The 20,664-nt window shown below is 39.4% G+C and overlaps 1 pseudogene; it reads left to right on the forward strand.

Moving 5' to 3' along the window:
* The first annotated feature begins 19,311 nt into the window (after window positions 1-19,311).
* On the forward strand, window positions 19,312-20,430 carry LOC113249951 (olfactory receptor 9A1-like; annotated as a pseudogene).
* Window positions 20,431-20,664: the final 234 nt, after the last annotated feature.

Here is a 20,664-nt window from a genome sequence, read left to right on the forward strand (position 1 = left end):
TGGCAGGTCTTTAATCCTTGCCTCTGCCTCGAAAAGACCATCTTTATTCTAATAAGGCAACTGAAGTTCAGGAATGAGTTTGTTCAAAATCAGTCAGCAGCAGCCCTTGGATTTGCATCTGCATCTCACACCAAGCCAAATTGCTGTAAATGTTTCTAAATATCTACTTTCAGGTTTGAAATGTTTTTTTCACAGAACAGTAACGAACAGTTCAGGAACTAGCACTGGTCCATGGACTATCACTGTCCTGATAATATTAGCACTACAAAAGCCTTGGGGTCTAGAGTTATGTTCTTTTTGCCATCTCTCCCCCGTATCTTCTTCCTATAGTACTCACTGCTGGTGGATGTGAGTGGTTGGGAGGATGTCAAAGGGACTTATAATTTCTCTATTTATGTATTAAGTAATTTATACTTCATTGCTTTCCTTCTTAGAGATGGAATTATTTTTTTAAATTTTTTTGTATTAGGTTCAGTTAGCGAGCATATAGTACATCATGTTTTTGATGTAGTGTTCAGTGACTCATTAGCTGCATATAACACCCTGTGCTCATCACAACATGTGCCCTCCTTAATACCCATCACCCAGTCACCCCATCTCCCCAACCACCTCCCTTCTGTAACCCTCAATTTGTTTCCCAGAGTCCAGAGTCTCTCATGGTTTGTCTCCCTCTCTGATTTCTTCCCCTTCAGTTTTCCCTCCCTTCCCCTATGGTCCTCTGCTCTATTCCTTATGTTTCACATATGAGTGAAACCATATGATAATTGTCTTTCTCTGCTTGATTTATCCCACTTAGCATAATTCCCTCCAGTTCCATCCATGTTGATGCAAATGGTGGGTATTCATCCTTTCTGATGACTGAATAATATTCCATTGTATATATGTATCACATCTTCTTTATCCATTCATCTGTTGAAGGATATCTCAGCTCCTTCCACAGTTTGGCCATTGTGGACATTGCTGCTGTGAACAGTGGGGGGCATGTGCCCCTTCTTTTTACTACATCTGTGTCTTTAGGGTAAATACCTAGTAGTGCAATCACTGGGTTGTAGGGTAGCTCTATAATCTTGAGGAACCTCCATACTGTTTTCCAGAGAGGCTATACCAGCCTGCATACCCACCAACAATGTAAGAGAGTTCCACTTTCTCCACATCTTCTCCAACATTTGTTGTTTCCTTGTTGTTAATTTTTGCCATTCTAACTGGTGTAAGGTGGTATCTCATTATGGTTTGATCATTGAACACTACATCAAAATCTTATGATGTACTATATGCTGGCTAACTGAACATAAAAAAAAAACAACAAAAAAAACCCCCAAAAAGAGACAATTAACTGTGTGCTGGGGTAAGTTATTTAAACCTTCTAAACCTTAGTTTTGTCATTCCAAAAGGGGGATATAATAATTAGTGACTAAGGGCTCAGACTATGGAGTTAGCTGGCATTTGCATCCTTGCTTCATTACTTACAACTTATGAGAATCTTGGTTATGTTATATAACCTCTATCTATTTCACTTTCCTTATATATTAAAATAGAGATAATGCTACTACTACCACATAGATTAGTTGCGGATTATAAATTACATGTTATGTATCTAGTTCTTAAAAGATGGCATAGTACATAGTAAGAGCTCCATAAATATTAGATACTACTTTAGGAATAGGGTTGTTGTAGTGGTTGAATGAGATAACCAATGTAAAGCATCTGACATATGATAGGTATGCAATAAATTGAGACCATTACTCGATCATTAGATCCCTAAGAAGCACATCACCTCTTTTTTTGCTACCGCAAATTATAATACTTTTGCCTTCGAAATCAATTTCTATCTTAACTGTATTTTATTTACAAAACTTTTGATGTAACTTAATTTTATTGAAGTGTAATTTTTGAAAATTTTTTATTATGTTAGTCACTATACAGTACATCATTAGTATACATCATTGAAGTATAATTAACATACAATGTTACATTAGTTTCAGGTATACAATGTTTCAATTCAACAATTCTTTTTTTTTTTTTAAGATTTTATTTATTTGACAGAGAGAGACACAGCGAGAGAGGGAACACAAGCAGGGGGAGTGGGAGAGGGAGAAGCAGGCTTCCCGCTGAGCAGGGAGCCCAACGCGGGGCTCGATCCCAGGACCCTGGGATCATGACCCAAGCTGAAGGCAGACGCTTAACAACTGACCCACCCAGGCGCCCCTCAGTTCAACAATTCTGTACATTACTCAGTGCTTACCATGATAATTGTAGTCACCAACTGTCACTGTACGATATTATAGTATTATTCACTGCATTTCCTATGCTGTACTTTTTATCTCCATGACTTTTTATTTTATAATTGTAAGTTTCTACCTCTTAATCCCCTTTATCTGTTTCACCCATTCCCCACCCACCCGTCCTCCCCCTACCACCAGTTTGGTTTCGCACATCACTTCTTTCTGAAGGTCACAACACATATATACATGTATCAAAGAGCGTTTGGATTCTCAACTGGCAAAACTTTTTTGGAAAAGAAAACCTGGGGAATTCGTATTGATTTACACATACATTTATTCCTCTTTTAATGAAAACTTACTGAATACATGCAATGTGTTAGATTCTGTGAGGACTATAAAAAAGTAGATCCTGCCCCAGAACTAAGAACTGTGAACTCAAAGCCACATAACTGAGATAGGACGTATCCACAGATAACTAGTGCAATGCTGAACTGCTGGGTTCTAGAGGAGACATACGGGGTGCTTAGGAAATCCCACCGAGGAGGAGATCACATCTAGGTAGAGAAACAGGTCACTTGAGAGAGTCATCACTTAAGAGAGGATCTTGAGCCAGTCCTTAAAGTATTAGTAGAACGTTCATAGACATAGATGGGAAAAGAGGGCATTTCAGGAGTCAGACTCAGCATGAACAGAAGTCTGATTTTAGGGAGATAGGAACAGCATTTGGTAAGTAAGCCTTTGACAAACACTAAGTAGTCCAGAATGGGGATAGTACAGGGGAAGTGTGCACAGAAAATTGGCTGCATATAACTGGAAGGGTGGGTCATGGATCAAGTGTGACAGATTCTGATTACAGTGGTTACATTTATTCCTTGTCTCACTGGTTTCCAGGAGGAGAGATTGTTCCTACACACTCCTGACCTGTTGCCCTATTCCCTCCCCTACTCCTAATGGAAGGTGGAGGGATCTTTCTGTGTGTTGAGTTCAGGGGCAGACACGAAGCCCAGCGGCCTTTTTTCCTCCTGTTGTTTCTCTGAGACCCAGAGACCCACAAGAAGCCCAGCAACTTCATGTGGTGGGTTTTGCAGAGGCAGAGCCAGAAAAGCGGTGAGGGTGGGGGGAAGCCTACATTTCCTTTTTATCCCTATTTAGGATGCACTGATCCCACCTATCTAAGCCTGTATTTCAGCTAACTTTTGTCAGTGATAGGCTTCTATATATTTATGTATATTTACATGTTTATCTCCATCAATCTCTCTTCCTTTTTTGTGTGTTCTTGGATATGTTATATCATAACATAACAAGACGGAACCCAAAAGTATCAATATCCTATTAATACAGCAGAACACACCTTGAAGCTTACCTCCAATGCCACAGGGTAGTAGGTGGACATATCCACCCCCCTTCTCTCTGAGAGTGTCCTTGAACCTTCCATCAGAGGAGCTGGTCATCAGAAAAAGCAGTTTTCTCTGTTCTGCCTCAGTCTTTCCAGCAAATCATTTTGCCCATCTGATAGGTGGGAACTGATATCTTATTGTAACCTTAATGTGGATTTCTCTTATAATGAGTGAAGATTAACATCATTTTTATAAGGGCCATTAGTATATCTTTCTTTGAGGACAATTTGTTTTTATTTTTTACTTTTCCTGTTAGGTTTTAATCTATTTTCTTGATTCTAAGACCTTTTTATATGTTAAGGAGATTAGCTTTTTATCTGTGATATAATATACCAATATTTTCTCCAGATTTGTCTATTGTGTTTGACTTAGGTTAAAGTCATTTTGACAAGCAAAAGTTAAACTTTAAAAAATATTTATGTGGTCAAATTTGTCTATCATTTATTTTATGTTTCTTTTTTTTTCTTTTGCAGTTTCAACTATTTATTTATTTACATTTTATGTTGTTTTTACTTTATTATTTTTTTTTAATGATTTTTTATTATATTATGTTAGTCACCATACAGTACATCCCCGGTTTCCGATGTAAGGCTCGATGATGCATTAGTTGTGTATAACACCCAGTGCACCATGCAATACGTGCCCTCCTTACTACCCATCACCGGTCTATCCCATTCCCCCACCCCCCTCCCCTCTGAAGTCCTCAGTTTGTTTCTCATAGTCCATAGTCTCTCATGCTTCATTCCCCCTTCTGATTACCCCCCCTTTCTTTATCCCTTTCTTCCCCTACCGATCATCCTAGTTCTTATGTTCCATAGATGAGAGAAATCATATGATAGTTGTCTTTCTCTGCTTGACTTATTTCACTTAGCATTATCTCCTCCAGTGCTGTCCATGTTGTAGCAAATGTTGAGAACTCGTTCTTTCTGATAGCTGAGTAATATTCCATTGTATATATGGACCACAACTTCTTAATCCAGTCATCTGTTGAAGGGCATCTCGGCTCCTTCCACGATTTAGCTATTGTGGACATTGCTGCTATGAACATTGGGGTACATATGGCCCTTCTCTTCACTACGTCTGTATCTTTGGGGTAAACACCCAGTAGTGCAATGGCTGGGTCATAGGGTAGCTCAATTTTTAACTTTTTAAGGGACCTCCACACTGTTTTCCAGAGTGGCTGTACCAACTTGCATTCCCACCAACAATGTAGGAGGGATCCCCTTTCTCCACATCCTTTCCAACAATTGTTGTTTCTTGCCTTGTCTATTTTTGCCATTCTAACTGGCGTAAGGTGGTAGCTCAGTGTGGTTTTGATTTGAATTTCCTTGATGGCTAATGATTTTGAACATTTTTTCATGTGTCTGTTAGTCATTTGTATGTCTTCATTGGAAAAGTGTCTGTTCATATCTTCTGCCCATTTTTTGATTTGTTTCTCGTGTATTGAGTTTGAGAAGTTCTTTGTAGATCTTGGATACCAGTCCTTTATCTGTAGTGTCATTTGCAAATATATTCTCCCATTCCGTGGGCTGCCTCTTAGTTTTACTGACTGTTTCCTTGGCTGTGCAGAAACTTTTAATCTTGATGAAGTCCCATAAATTCATTTTATCTTTTGTTTCTCTTGCCTTTGGGGATGTGTCATGAAAAAGGTTGCTTTGGCCGATGTCGTAGAGGTTGCTGCCTATGTTCTCCTCTAGAATTTTGATGGATTCCTGTCTCACATCGAGGTCTTTCATCCATTTGGAGTTTATTTTTGTGTATGGTGTGAGATAGTGGTCAAGTTTCATTCTCTTGCATGTAGCTGTCCAATTTTCCCAGCACCATTTATTGAAGAGACTGTCTTTTTCCCACCGGATGTTTTTTCCTGCTTTATCAAATATTAGTTGCCCAAAGAGCCGAGGGTCCATTTCTGGGCTCTCTATTCTGTTCCATTGGTCTATGTGTCTGTTTTTGTGCCAGTACCATGCTGTCTTTGTGATCACAGCTTTGTAGTACAGCTCGAAATCTGGCATTGTGATGCCCCCCAGCTTTCTTTTTCCTTTTCAACAGTTCCTTAGAGATTCGGGGCCTTTTCTGTTTCCATACAAATTTAAGGACTGTTTGTTCCAGTTCTTTGAAAAATGTCCTTGGTATTTTGATTGGGATAGCATTGAAAGTGTAGATTGCTCTGGGTAGCATGGACATTTTAACTATGTTAATTCTTCCGATCCATGAGCATGGAATATCTTTCCATCTTTTTATGTCTTCCTCAATGTCTTTCAAGAGTGATTTATAGTTTCTAGAATATAGGTCCTTTACGTCTCTGGTTAAGTTAATTCCAAGGTAACGTATGGTTTTTGGTGCTATTGTAAATGGGATGGATTCCCTAATTTCTCTTTCTTCGGTCTCGTTATTCGTGTATAGAAATGCAACTGATTTCTGAGCATTTATTTTGTATCCTGCCACGTTACTGAATTGCTCTATAACTTCTAATAGTTTGGGAGTGGCTTCTTTTGGGTTTTCCATATAGAGTATCATGTCATCTGCAAAGAGAGACATTTTGACTTCTTCTTTGCCAATTTGAATACCTTTGATGCCTTTTTGTCGTCTGATTGCTGTTGCAAGGACTTCTAGTACTATGTTGAATAATAGTGGTGAGAGTGGGCATCCTTGTCGAGTTCCTGATCCTAAGGGAAAGGCTTCCAGCTTTTCCCCATTGAGAATAATATTTGCAGTAGGCTTTTCATAGATGGCTTTTATGAGATTGAGAAATGTACCTTCTATTCCTACACTCTGAAGGGTTTTAATCAGGAAAGGATGCTGTATTTTGTCAAATGCTTTTTCAGCATCGATTGAGAGGATCATATGGTTCCTGAGTCTTTTCTTGCTGATATGATGTATGACGCTGATTGATTTGCGAATATTGAACCACGCTTGCATCCCAGGTATGAATCCCACTTGATCGTGATGGATAATCCTTTTAATGTACTGTTGGATTCTATTAGCAAGTATCTTGTTGAGGATTTTGGCGTCCATATTCATTAGGGAAATCGGTCTGTAATTCTCCTTTTTGATGGGGTCTTTGCCTGGTTTGGGGATCAAGGTAATATTGGCCTCATAGAATGAGTTTGGTAGCTTTCCTTCTGTTTCTATTTTTTGAAATAGCTTTAGGAGAATAGGTATTATTTCTTCTTTGAATGTTTGGTAGAATTCCCCAGGAAAACCGTCCGGGCCTGGAGTTTTGTTATTTGGAAGGTTGTTTATCACTGACTCAATTTCTTCATAATTAATTGGCCTGTTTAAGGAATCAATTTCTTCCGGTTTCAATCTTGGTAGTTTATAGATTTCCAGGAAGGATTCCATCTCTTCCAGATTGCTTAGTTTATTGGCATATAGCTGTTGATAAAAATTTCTAATAATCCTTCCAATTTCAATGGTGCTCGTCGTGACCTCTCCTTTTTCATTCATAATTTTAATAATCTGGGTCCTTTCTCTTTTCTTTTGGATAAGTCTTGCCAGTGGTCTGTCAATTTTATTGATTCTCTCAAAGAACCAGCTTCTAGTCCTGTTGATCTGCTCTACTGTACTTCTGGTTTCTGCTTGATTGATTTCAGCTCTAATTTTGGTCAACTGCTTCCTCGTGTGTGGATTAGGCCTGTCCCTCTGTTGCTGTTCCAGCTTCTTGAGGTGAGAAAATAAAAACTGCATTTTAGATTTTTCTATTCTTTTGAGTGAGGCTTGGATGGCTATGTATTTCCCCCTTAGGACTGCCTTTGCAGTATCCCATAGGTTTTGGACTGTTGTATTTTCATTCTCATTGGTCTCCATAAATTGTTTAATTTGATTTTTGATTTCCTGGTTTATCGAGTCATTCCTGAGCAGGATGGTTCTTAGTCTCCAAGTGTTTGAGTTTCTTCCAAATTTTTCCTTGTGGTTGAGTTCCAATTTCAGAGCGTTGTGGTCTGAGAAAATGCAGGGGATAATTTCAATCTTTTGGTATCGGTTGAGACCTGTTTTGTGTCCCAGAACATGGTCTATTCTTGAGAATGTTCCATGGGCATTAGAATAGAATGAGTATTCTTTGGTTCTGGGGTGTAGTGTTCTATATATATCTATGAGGTCCAACTCGTCGAGTATGGCATTCAAAGCCTTTGATTCTTTGCTTAGTTTTTGCCAGGGTGTTCTGTCTATTTCTGATAGTGGAGTGTTGAGGTCCCCTACTATTAATGTATTTTTATTTATATGTCTCTTTATTCTGGTTAAGAGTTGGCTTGTGTATCTTGCTGCTCCCCTGTTGGGGGCATATATATTTATAATTGTCATATCCACTTGTTGAATACTTCCCTTAAGAATAATATAGTGCCCTTCTGCGTCTCTAACTATAGTCTGTAGTTTAAAATCCAATTTATCTGATATGAGAATTGCTACCCCAGCTTTCTTTTGAGGTCCATTTGCGTGAAAGATGGTACTCCATCCCCTTACTCTCAGTCTGAATGCATCTTTGGGTTTGAAATGAGTCTCTTGTAGACAGCAAATGGATGGGTCATTTCTTTTTATCCAATCTGCAACCCTGTGGCGTTTTATCGGATGGTTCAAACCATTTACAGTAAGACTGATTACTGAGAGATATGATTTTAATGTTGCCATGTTGCCAGTAAAGTCTTTGTTTATATTGGCTGTGACTTTCTGTTCTGTATCACTCTTGGGGCCTTTTTACTTTTATAGAACCCCCCGTAATATCTCCTGTAGGGCTGGTTTCGTGGTTACAAAATTGGTTAGTGACTGGCGATTCTGAAATGTCTTTATTTCTCCATCAATTCTGAATGACAGCCTTGCTGGATAAAGGATCCGTGGCTGCATGTTTTTCTCTGAAAGAGCTTTAAATATGCTCCCCCAACCCTTTCTCTCATTCCAGGTCTGTGTAGACAGGTCTGACGTAATTCTGATGCTTTTGCCTTGGTATGTGAGAAATTTCTTTGCCCTGGCCGCTTTCAATACTGTATCCTTGCATCTAATATTTGCGAATTGCACTATGACGTGACGTGGCGTAGGTTTGTCGTCGTTGAGCTTGGGAGGGGTCCTCTCTGCCTCTTGGACACGAATTTTTGTTTCCCTTGCTAGATTAGGGAAGTTTTCAGCTACAATTTGTTCAAATATCTCTTCTAGACCTCTGTTTTTCTCCACCCCCTCGGGGATGCCGATAATTCTAACATTGGATCGTTTCATTGAGTCAGTAATCTCCCGTAACCTACATTCATGGGTGTGGATTTTTTTAAGACCATCTTCTATTTTCATTTTTTCCTCTATTAACCCATCCTCCAATTCACTAACCCGTTCCTCTGCTTCTGCGACCCTGGCCGTCAGAGCCTCTAGTTTTGCCTGCATTTGGCTCATAGAATTTTTAATTTCTGTCAGATTCGCTCTCATTTCTGTCCTTAGGGATTCTATATTCTCAGTAACATTTTCGGTAATAGTTTTTTCAATTCTACTCATCATTTTGACCATCGTTACTCTGAATTCCATTTCTGATAATTTGGTTACATCCATATCCATTATTTCTGTGGCAGAGGCCACAGACTCACTGTCTTTTCTTTGCTGGGGGGGGCTTCTCCTTCTTGTCATTCTGATGAAGAGAGGTTGCGGGGTTTCCAGAGCCCAAATTATTGACTGGGTCCCAGGCCGTGCCCCTTGTTTTATAGGGATCTTAGGGATGTGGGCTTCTTCTTTAAAGATTTTATTTATTTATTTATGTGGCAGCCAACCAGTGAGAGAGGGAACAGAAGCAGGGGAGTGGGAGAGGAAGAAGCAGGCTCCCAGCGGAGGAGCCCGATGAGGGACTCTTTTCCGGAACGCCGGGATCACGCCCTAAGCCGAAGGCAGGTGCTCAATGCCTGCGCCACCCAGGCGCCCGCGTTGTGGGCTTCTTGATTTTTCAGCCTGCCTTCTGGGGGAGGGGCCTGCCGCGCCGATACTCAGGCAGCCCTGTTTGGGTAGAGTCTCGGCGTCCCCTGCGAGGGGGGATGGGGATGGGCACTCCCTGAGCCGGTATTTCCAGGCTTTTGTTCTCTGGCGGCTTTCCCTGGCGGTTTGCTGTGCCTCTTCTGAGAGTCAGAGCAGCAGCGGCCAAATTTCAGCCTCTGTCACGGAACAGAAGGATTGCGGCCCGTAGAAACCATGAATCTTCATATTCAAGGAACAGATAGTTATGGCTTGCAAGTTGCAGGAGACCTCAGTTCCTCACTGCACATATCTCTCTCTGTAAAGCTGCATGATTGTCTTCATGACATGGGAGCTTTCTTCCCCAGAATGAGTGATCGCAAACCACACCGGCTCCACCTTCCAGCGCCTAGCCACGGCGTCCTCAGAGTCCAAGAACGCTGCTTGCCGCCCAACTCGCCCCGCCCCTTTCCCCCTTATTTTATGTTTCTTGATTTTGTATCACAGTAAGAGTCTTTCCAGACTTCCAAATTATAAGGAAATTTACCTATTTTTCTTTTTCCCATTTTCAAATTTACATTTCGCCCCCTCTTCAGAGTTTACTCTAGAGTAATACATGGAAAAATTTACTGAGCATCTATTATGCACCAAAAGGATATGTTTGATATGTTTACAAGGATATGTTTGAGTCTCATAATATCAGAGTTTGTAGGTTTTAACAGACCACCCAAGACAATTCATTATTCATAAGAAACCTTCTACAAAAATAGTATTTTGTATTCATAATGAATACTAGGAATGGGGAGACTCTGGTCACTAAAACTGTTTTGCTAGTAGATTTCTATGTGACCTTGAGTAAGTCATTCAACCTCATATTCACTAATATTAAATATTGTCTATCCCACATTTCAAAGATTTTCTTAATTTATATTGGCCAAAATTAAAGTACTCCTTCAGGAGAAAGGTAACACATTTTTACAGTTTGTTATGATAGTACTGAGTAACTCAGTTGGACAAGAAATAAAGTAGATCGAATGTATGTTATATTGAACAAAAGTCATACATTTTTTTTAAAAGATTTTATTTATTTATGTGACAGAGAGACAGCCAACGAGAGAGGGAACACAGCAGGGGAGTGGGAGAGGAAGAAGCAGGCTCCCAGCCGAGGAGCCCGATGTGGGACTCGATCCCGAAACGCCAGGATCACGCCCTGAGCCAAAGGCAGACGCTTAACGACTGCGCTACCCAGGTGCCCCCAAAAGTCATACATTTTTGCATTAAATAGTAGGATCTCCTTTACCTAAGAAAGTTTAAAATAAATATAACATTTTAAAAGCTTATTGCTTATCTCTGTTTATAAGAGTAGCAAAGTTTATTGAAGAAAAACTGAAGATTAAAAAAGGAAACAGTAAAGATCACCCATAGCATAAAAAATATCACAAGAGGAAACATTTCACAACAACAGAAGAATGTAACCCTGGAGCAGGACTTTGCAAACAGCACAAAACTCGAGAGCCGTGTGTAAAAGGAATACTATGTGTTGGCTAATTGAATTTAAATAAAAATAATTATGTTAGTCACCATATAGTACATCCCTGGTTTTTGATGTAAAGTTCGATGATTCATTAGTTGCGTATAATACCCAGTGCACCATGCAATATGTGCCCTCCTTACTACCCATTACCAGCCTATCCCATTCCCCCACCCCCCTCCCCTCTGAAGCCCTCAGTTTGTTTCTTAGAGTCCATAGTCTCTCATGCTTCATTCCCCCTTCTGATTACCCCCCTTTCTTTATCCCTTTCTTCTCCTACCGATCATCCTAGTTCTTATGTTCCATAAATGAGAGAAACCATAAGATAATTGTCTTTCTCTGCTTGACTTATTTCACTTAGCATTATCTCCTCCAGTGCCGTCCATGTTGCAGCAAATGTTGAGAACTCGTTCTTTCTGATAGCTGAGTAATATTCCATTGCATATATGGACCACATCTTCTTAATCCAGTCATCTGTTGAAGGGCATCTCGGCTCCTTCCACGATTTGGCTATTGTGGACAATGCTGCTATAAACATTGGGGTGTATATGGCCCTTCTCTTCACTACGTCTGTATCTTTGGGGTAAACACCCAGTAGTGCAATGGCTGGATCATAGGGTAGCTCAATTTTTAACTTTTTAAGGGACCTCCAATTATAAGGGAAAAAATAAAAAAAGAAGACGTGGTCCATATATACAATGGAATATTACTCAGCCATCAAATAGAACGATTCCTCAACATTCGCTGCAACATGGACGGGACTGGAGCAGGTAATGAGAAGCGAAATAAGTCAAGCAGAGAAAGACAATTATCATATGGTTTCACTCATTTATGGAACATAAGAAGTAGGAAGATTGGTAGGAGAAGAAAGGGAAGAAGAAAGGGGGGGTAAAAGAGGGGGGAATGAACCATGAGAGACTATGGACTCTGGGAAACCAACTGAGGCCTTTGGAGGGGAGAGGGGTGGGGCAGTGGGATAGGCTGGTGATGTGTGTTGAGGAGGGCACATTATTGCATGGTGCACTGGGTGTTATACGCAAGTAATGAATCATGGAACTTTACATCAAAAACTAGGGATGTACTGTATGGTGACTAACATAATATAATAAAAAATGATTAAAAAAATACAAATAAATAAATATCAATAAAACTCAAAAATAAATAAATAAATAAATAAATAAATAAATAAATAAATAAATAAAATTTATTTCATGGCAAAGCATAATCAAAGTCAGAAGGCAAAGAGCAAACTAATAAAGATGTTTCTAATCCGTACGAGAGTAAAAGAGTATATTTACTTCATTGTATACAAAACCATGTTAAAAATCATAAGAGAAAAGCCAACAAGCCAATAGAAAAATAAGTATATAAGGAGGCAGTTTTCAGAGAAACAAATACAAAAAGCTTTAAAAACTGTGAAAATATATTCGACTTACAATTAAATAGAAGCAAAGATACATAGATCTAGATATTTACTTTTATTTAAACTGGCTCTACGCCCAACATGGGACTTGAACTCACAACCCCAAGATCAACAGTCACATGTTATACTGACTGAGCCAGCCAGGCACCTCTATATTATTGAGCCCTTAATACATGCCACTATTACAGTGAGAAAAAAGAAAATTATTTCTTCCCTGTGGAGGACTGGCATCGAAAAGAAATAATAACAACAAACTGAACACACACACACACACACACACACATGAACTGAAAAATGCCATGATAAAAAGTAATGTGTGCAATGAGAGCATTTCACAGGCTGTATCAGAGAAAGCATTCCTGAGTAAGTGACCTTTGAGTAGGGGCTGAGGAATGACTAGGTTGAAGGTTAACTAGGAAAGATGGGTGGAAAGGGGAAAAAACATTGAAGAGACAAGAATAATATGTTCAAAGGCCGTGAGGCAGGAGGAGAGAGTAAAACTTGTTCAATGAGCAGCGAGAATATCAGGGTATCTGGAGGAAAGAAAGAAAAAAGGGAGAGTGTAATACAGAGAAGTTTTCAGTGTACAAGTCTTTCACCTCAATGGTTAAATTGTATTTTAGGTAAATAGGTATTTCATTCTTTGGGTGTTACTGTAAATGGAATTGTTTTCTTAATTTTCTTTTCTGATTGTTCCTTGCTGTTGTATAGAAAAGCAACGGACTTGTCTGCTGTTGTATAGAAAAGCAACTGACTTGTCTGTGTTGATCCTGAACCCTGCAACTTTGTGGAATTCATTTATTAATTCTAATAGCTTTCTTAGGAGATTCTTTGGGATTTTCCATATATAAGGCTATGTCATTTGTGAATGGAGATTTACCTCCTCCTTTCTGATTTGAGTGTTTTTAATTTCCTTCCTTCCTTCCACCCTTCCATCCCTTCTTTCCTTCCTTCATTCCTTTTTCTTTTTCTCCTAATTGCTGTGGCCAGAATTTCCAGTACAATATTGAATAGCAGTAGTGAAAGTGGTTATTTTTAACCCGTTATTCCTGATATTAGTGGGAAGGCTTTCAGTTTTTCACCATTGAGTATAATATTAGTTTTGAGTTTTTCATGAATACCTTTTGTCACGTTGAGGAAGTTCCTACTTTTCCGAATCTTTTGATCATCAAAGGATGTTGAATTTCGTTAAATGCTTTTCTGTGTCAATTGAGATGATAGTGTGGTTTCCCTCCTTCATTCTATTCATTCTATTTCTATTCTACTAATTTCTATTTCTATTAATTCTTCATTCTATTAATGTGCTGTATTACATTCTTTAATTTTCTTATGTTTAACCACCTTTTCATTCTTGGGATAAAGCATATATGGTCATACTATATAATCCTTTAATATGCTTTTGGATTCAGTTTGCTAGTGTTGTGTTGAAGATTTTTGCATCTATATTCATATTAGTTTATTATTTTTTTGTGTGTTGTCTTTATATGGCTTTGGTATTAGGATAATGCTGGTCTCATACAATGAGTTAGGAAGTTTCCTCTTCTTTTGTCGGAGGTGTTTGAAAAGAGTTGGTGTTAATTCTTCTTTAAGTGTTTGGTAGAATTTACCAGTGAAACCATCTGGTTCTGAACATTTTTGGGAAGGTTTTAATTACCAATTTAAAATCTTTACTTGCTATAGGTCTTTTCAGATTTTCTGTTTCATAATGAATCAGTCATAGTAAGTAGGTTGTGTGTTTCTAGGAATTTATTTATTTCATCCAGATTATCCAGTAATAATTAGATACAGTTGTTCATAGTATTCTCTTATACTTTTCTGGTTCTAGTAATTTGAGTCTTCTCTCTCTTTCTCTCTTTTTTAAGTCAATCTGGCTAAAGGTTGTCAATTTTGTCATTTTTAGCCAATAACCAACTTCAGATTTTATTGATTTGTCTTATTGCTTTTCTATCCCTTATTTTATTTATATTTACTTGAATTTTTATTTCTTTCCTTATTCAAGTTTTAGATTTAGTTTCTCTTCTTTTCCTAATTCTATAATGTGTAAAGTTAAGTTACTCATTTGAGATCTCTATACTTTTTAAAAGTAGGCATTTACAGACATAAAGTTCCCTCTTACATTACCTTTGCTGCATCCCATAAATTATAGTATGTTATATTTTTATTTTCATTTATCTCTTAGTATATTCTGATTTCTTCTTTGACTTATTGGTTACAAGTATGCTGTTTAATTTACATGTATTTATGAATTTAATGGTTTTCTTTCTGTTATTGATTTTTATTTTTATTCATTATAGTCAGAAAATATACTTTGTATGATTTCAATCTTTGTAACTCTGTTGAGACTTCCGGCCTAACTTATGACCTATCTTGGAGAATGTTCCACGTGCACTTGAGAAGAATGTGTATTCTACTTTTATTGGATGGTGTGAACTCTGTTAGGCCTAGTTAGTTTACCCTGTTGTTCAAGTTCTTTATTTCCTCATTAATCTTCTGTTTAGGCATTTTATTGAAAGTGGGGTGTTGAAGTTCTTCCTTCAATTATGTTAATATTTCTTTCATATATTTTGGGACTCGGTTGTTTGGGACATGTATTATTATAATCATTGTTATTATTTTGTTGTTGAATTGATCTTTTTATTAATATATGATGTCTTTTGTCTCTTTTAACAGTTTTTGACTCAAAGTCTATTTTGTCTGACATTAGTACAGCCACTTTGGCTCTCTTTCTGTTGGTATTTGTATGAAATATCTTCTTGCATCTGTTCATTCCCAACGTATTTGTGTCTTTTGATATAAAGTGAGTTTCATGTAGACAGCATGAATAGTTGACTCATTTAAAAAACTCATCCTGCCAATCTCTGCATTGCGGTTGAAGAGTTTAAACCATTTACATTTAAAATAGTTGCTGATAAGGAAGGACTTACTTCTGCCATTTAGCTATTTGGTTTCCGCATGCCTTATATTTTTTTTCTTTCATTTCCTTCATTCCTCCATTTCCTTCCATTACTGCCTTCTGTTTTGTTGAGTTTATTTTTTTGTAGTGAGCTGTGTGATTCCTTCCTTCCTCCTCTGTGTATATATTTTTAGTTATTTTCTTTCTGGTGATTATATTTAAACATCCTGTTTATAACATCATAGTTTGAATTGGTACCAACTCAAGTAGCATACAAAAGCTGTTCTATGCAGCACCATTCCCCTCTTTTATTTCATCAAAAATTATATCATTTTACATTATTTGCCCCAAAAATAGATTTATAATTATTTTTATGCATGTATCTTTTAAATTATGCATTAAAGAAAAAGTAGAATTACAAAATCCAAAAATACAGTAAAGCTGGCTTTTATATTAGCCCATATAGTTACCATTAGTGAACATCTTTATATTTTCATTTTCAAGTTATTCTCGGGTGTCCTTTGATTACAACCTGAAGGATTCCCTTTAGTATTTCATTTAGGACAAGTCTACTGATAACAGACTCTCACCTTTTATTTATCTGGGATTGTCTTCATTTCTCCCTCATTTTTTGAAGGAGAGTTTCGCTGGATTCAGAATTTTTGGTTGACATTTATTTTTCTTTCAGCACTTTAAATATACTACTCCACAGCCCTCTGTCCTGTATTTTTTGGTGAAAAATTGGCTGTTAATCTTCTGAGGATACCTTGTATGTGACAAGGTGCTTCTCTTGCTGCTTTCAGGATTGTCCCTTTGTTTTTGTCTTTTGACTGGTTATAATGTGCCTTGGTGTGGATCTCCCTGAGTTTATCCTATGTAAAGCAAAAGGTTAGGGTCTTCTCAGTTCTTTTCTGAGCACACATCTTGCCCTGTACATGTGTGTGATTTTCTGAATCCCCCAGTATATGCAGGTGCTTTTAAATCCCTTAATTTCCCAAAGACACTTTCCCCAACTTTCCCTCACGCTTTAGATGGTCTATTGTATATCTCAACAATAATCTTTTGCCCCAGATCTGCTCTGTTTCCTCAGGGATTGAGATTCCACCATAAGAATGAAGATTGCCATTTTCAAGACTTCTGTTAAGTGGGAAAAAGGGTGGGTAAGGGTAAGTAAAAATACCACAGAGATTTCCTAACATTTTTATTTTTTATTTTTTTTTTAAAGATTTTATTTATTTATTAGACAGAGACAGAGACAGCCAGCGAGAGAGGGAACACAAGCAGGGGGAGTGGGAGAGGAAGAAGCAGGCTCCCAGCGGAGGAGCCTGATGTGGGACTCGATCCCGGCACACTGGGATCACACCCTGAGCCGAAGGCAGACGCCCAACCGCTGTGCCACCCAGGCACCCCTCCTAACATTTTTAAATTGTCTTTTTCTTGAAACAGTGTTTCCATGGTTGCTATAAATCTTTGAATGTTTTCCAGAATTCTGACAAAGTTAGTTTTGACAGTTTCTGCATGTTTTCTGTTGTTTCTATGGAGGGACGAGAGCTGCCTGTCCACCATTGTGCTCACATCACTGCTCATCTCTGGTGTGTTGGTTTTTGATGTGTATCTTGGAATTGTTTGTCGTGTCTTCCACTTGGGCGTATCTAGGCTCTGTAGTGCCAAATCAGAGAGATGCTCTGGAAGAGAACGGGCTGGTTTGAACCGTTTTGTGGTAACCAGGACTTGGGGCCTGGGAGGAAGCCTGCCTGGCTGCTGAGAAACTCCTGACAAGGGAGATTTCAAGTTTGGCCATTAAAAAACTTTCAAGAGTTCTAAAATTTGATTAGCCTCAGGGGAGAAAGGCTGAAAGTTTTTCTGGCTTTCCCTTGACTGCATCCCTAGGGTTTCTCTGAACTTGACAAATTTAGTTTCTCAGTGAATAACTCCCTGCAGGGACAGACAGGAAAAGGAAAGGAGGGGGAGAGACAGAGAGAAACAATTGGACTTCCACAGCACTATTATTACTGGACATTCCCCTAAGTACTCGTATGAAGACAGTTTTCTCTTGCACTGAGAACAAGGACAGCAGCAGCATGCTCTGGGCCACAGAGCGTGCTGTGGACTAGTCAGGCAGGAGGTAGCCCAGGCTGATCCCTGGACAGCCATAGAACATTCCAGTTCAGTCTCTTTCTCTGGAGGTGAGTGTCTTCCAGGGCTCCCCTCTGTGAAGAAGAGAGTAAGAAAATCAGGATGGGACGTTCTGGGCTTCACTGCTGTCTAAAATGAGGACACCTCCACTAGAGCGTGAAGAGTGGGCTGGGGAGCTGCATAATGGAGGAACTCAATGGAATCCTCCCTCCATAGCAGAGAGCAGATTCAGCTCTTCTCAGTGCTGGTGATAGACACAGCTCTCTGCCATGAGCTGCTCTCTCATTTGTCCTTATTTCCTGTTAATGTAAGCTTGCCATTTTGTAGGGGATCTCAGGGAGAGAGCCCACAGATTGACCAGACAAGGCCTTAGTGAAGAGTGAAGAGAGGGTCCTATTTTACAACAGGAGGAGAAACAGGTCGGGGTGGATACTCACTACTCTATCACTGACTTGTTTGGATTAATGTATTGAATAAATATTGAAAGAGTACATAGAAGCTTACCCTTTGTCAGACTCTGTTCTTGGCACTGGAGATGTGACAGTGAACAAGAAAGACAAAAGTTCTTCAATTTCAGCTACTGATGAGAACCAGTAAGAAGAAAATGCTGCCTGTAAGAGGACAGAGTGTGAAGATGTGCTTGTGCTGTTTTAGAGAGGGTGACTGGAGAGGGCCCATGGTTGGAGACATCTGACATCTTGCATGTGGTGAAGGAAGGAGCCCAGACATACTAAGCAGATCAGTGTGATCCATTTTGGTGTCTTTGACACTTTCCTTATTGTCAGGACTCTGGAGAAAATGGGAGGACAGATAGTAGATATCTGGGGACTTTTTCAAGCTTCTCCATGGAAGGCAGACCATGACTGGCTGGAAATAGGGACAGGGTGCCCATTTGGAGGTCTTATTTCCTTGCTGAAACTAGAGATTTGAGACATGAGGAGGGCAAAGGATGTTGCTTGTTTTCTTGGTGCCAGGGTGGAGATCGTATAAGACAGATGGGAGTTGGGGATGAAAATTCCAGCCTCCTCTTCACTCCTCTGGACCCCTACTCCCTGCTGTCATCTGGTGACAGAAGGAATAATCTCAGAGCTCGGGGTTACCAACTGGAAACTAATGAGGTTCTTCCTACCAGGAGGAGGGGGCAGTCATTGAAATGAGCGATGGAGATGGCTTTCCTGGTAAGAATAAGGAGGAAGAAAGTGGATACCCCACTGCAGGGAGCCAGCTCCTCAGAAGACAGGGAAAGACTCAATACTTTGTCTCAGTATAGCTCTTGTCTTACGATAATTTCCCAGGTAGACCCCACCTCCCTGCCTGCCAGCTCTAACGACAGACTGAAACAGTGATTAGGATAACTGAAGTGAGAACTTTAAGTGAACATAAGGCAAATGGAGCCCACATTCAGAGGAGATGAAGGGAAGAAGTAACCATATCTGGGTGGGATTGGCAGGATTTTGTAGGACACGGGTGTAAGGGGCAGAGGATACGGTTTAGGGCATTCAGGAGGGATGGGTTGGTGGTAGAAATGAGCACATTGTGGTCAAGGAAGTGGACAGGGTGGCAGGTCAGAGCAGAGCTGGAGGCAGAAGGGCCAGTGAGTTGAAAGATGAGGGTGCATACAGGGGAGGGTGGGTGTTGGTGATTGATGCTCCCTTCTTACATATGTATAGTTTTTCTCCTGTGTATTTTCTTCACGAAACATTTAACATCAGCCTTGTACAGAGAACAGTAGGAGATGAACCCACTTGGTCATGATGTGGAGCCTAAGAGCAGAGATAATACTTCCTCAAGTTGGGAATAGCTTTAGTCCTTTGAAATTAGAAGCATGTGAACTCTCCTTTGTTCTTTAGATTTCCTAAAGGCAAGGCAGAGGACTAAATGTTGAAGAATTATTCTAGCGCCATTGAATTTTATCTACTTGGCTTCCATGGCTCCAAAGAACTACACCGTATTCTTTTTGTCACGTTCTTCTTTCTGTACTCAGTGACAGTCATGGGAAATATGCTCATCATTGTGATTGTCTGTGTTGACAAACGTCTGCAGTCTCCCATGTATTTCTTCCTTGGCCACCTCTCCGTCCTAGAGATCCTGATCACATCAGTTGCTGTCCCCCTGATGCTCTGGGGGCTGCTGTTTCCTGGGATGCAGGCAATATCTTTGACAGCATGAAGTGCACAATTATATTTGTACCTTTCTTTGGGCACATCAGAATTTATATTAATGGGCGCGATGGCTGTGGACCGTTACGTGGCTGTCTGTAACCCCTTGCGGTACAACATCATAATGAACAGCCACACGTGCATCTGGGTGGTCATTGTGTCATGGGTGTTTGGGTTCCTGTTTCAAATCTGGCCTGTCTATGCCACATTTCAGCTTACCTTCTGTAAATCCAATGTATTAGACCATTTTTTATGTGACCGAGGGCAATTGCTCAAACTCTCCTGTGATGACAGCCTTTTCACACAGTTTATTCTTTTTTTGATGGCTGTATTCATTATTGTTGGTTCTTTAATCCCTACTGTCATCTCCTACACGTACATCATCTCCACCATCCTCAGGATCCCTTCCGCCTCTGGGCGGAGGAAAGCCTTCTCTACCTGTGCGTCCCACTTCACCTTTGTTGTGATTGGCTGTGGCACCTGCCTGTTCCTCTATGTGAAACCCAAGCAAACACAGGCAGCTGAGTACAACAGGGTAGCATCACTGATGGTTTTAGTGGTGACTCCTTTTCTGAACCCATTCATCTTCACCCTCCGGAATGACAAATTTATAGAGGCTTTTCGAGATGTCATGAAACGCTGTTGTCAACTCCTCAAGGATTAGCTGTGTCCTAAGGGCAATCGTGGACTCATCATCATGGACCTGAGTAATCTGAAAGTAATAATTCAATCTGAAATGATAATTTTCAACACCAAGTGGTTTGTGATCTACAAGAGAATTTTAAGACACTGATAGTGCCCAATTTATAATCAGATGATTCCTACATGGGAGATCACATTATTATTTTTTAACTGGATATATATGTTTATACACTCTTCTGTAGTTATAACACACCTTACAATATAAATCTAACAAATATAACGTATAAAATATGTGTGATTTTTTTTTTCTTTTTGAACACTCATCTCTATTTTTTTGGCGTTTTA

The sequence above is a fragment of the Ursus arctos genome, unplaced genomic scaffold, assembly GCF_023065955.2.
Source record: "Ursus arctos isolate Adak ecotype North America unplaced genomic scaffold, UrsArc2.0 scaffold_3, whole genome shotgun sequence".
Classification (NCBI taxonomy): Eukaryota; Metazoa; Chordata; class Mammalia; order Carnivora; family Ursidae; genus Ursus; species Ursus arctos.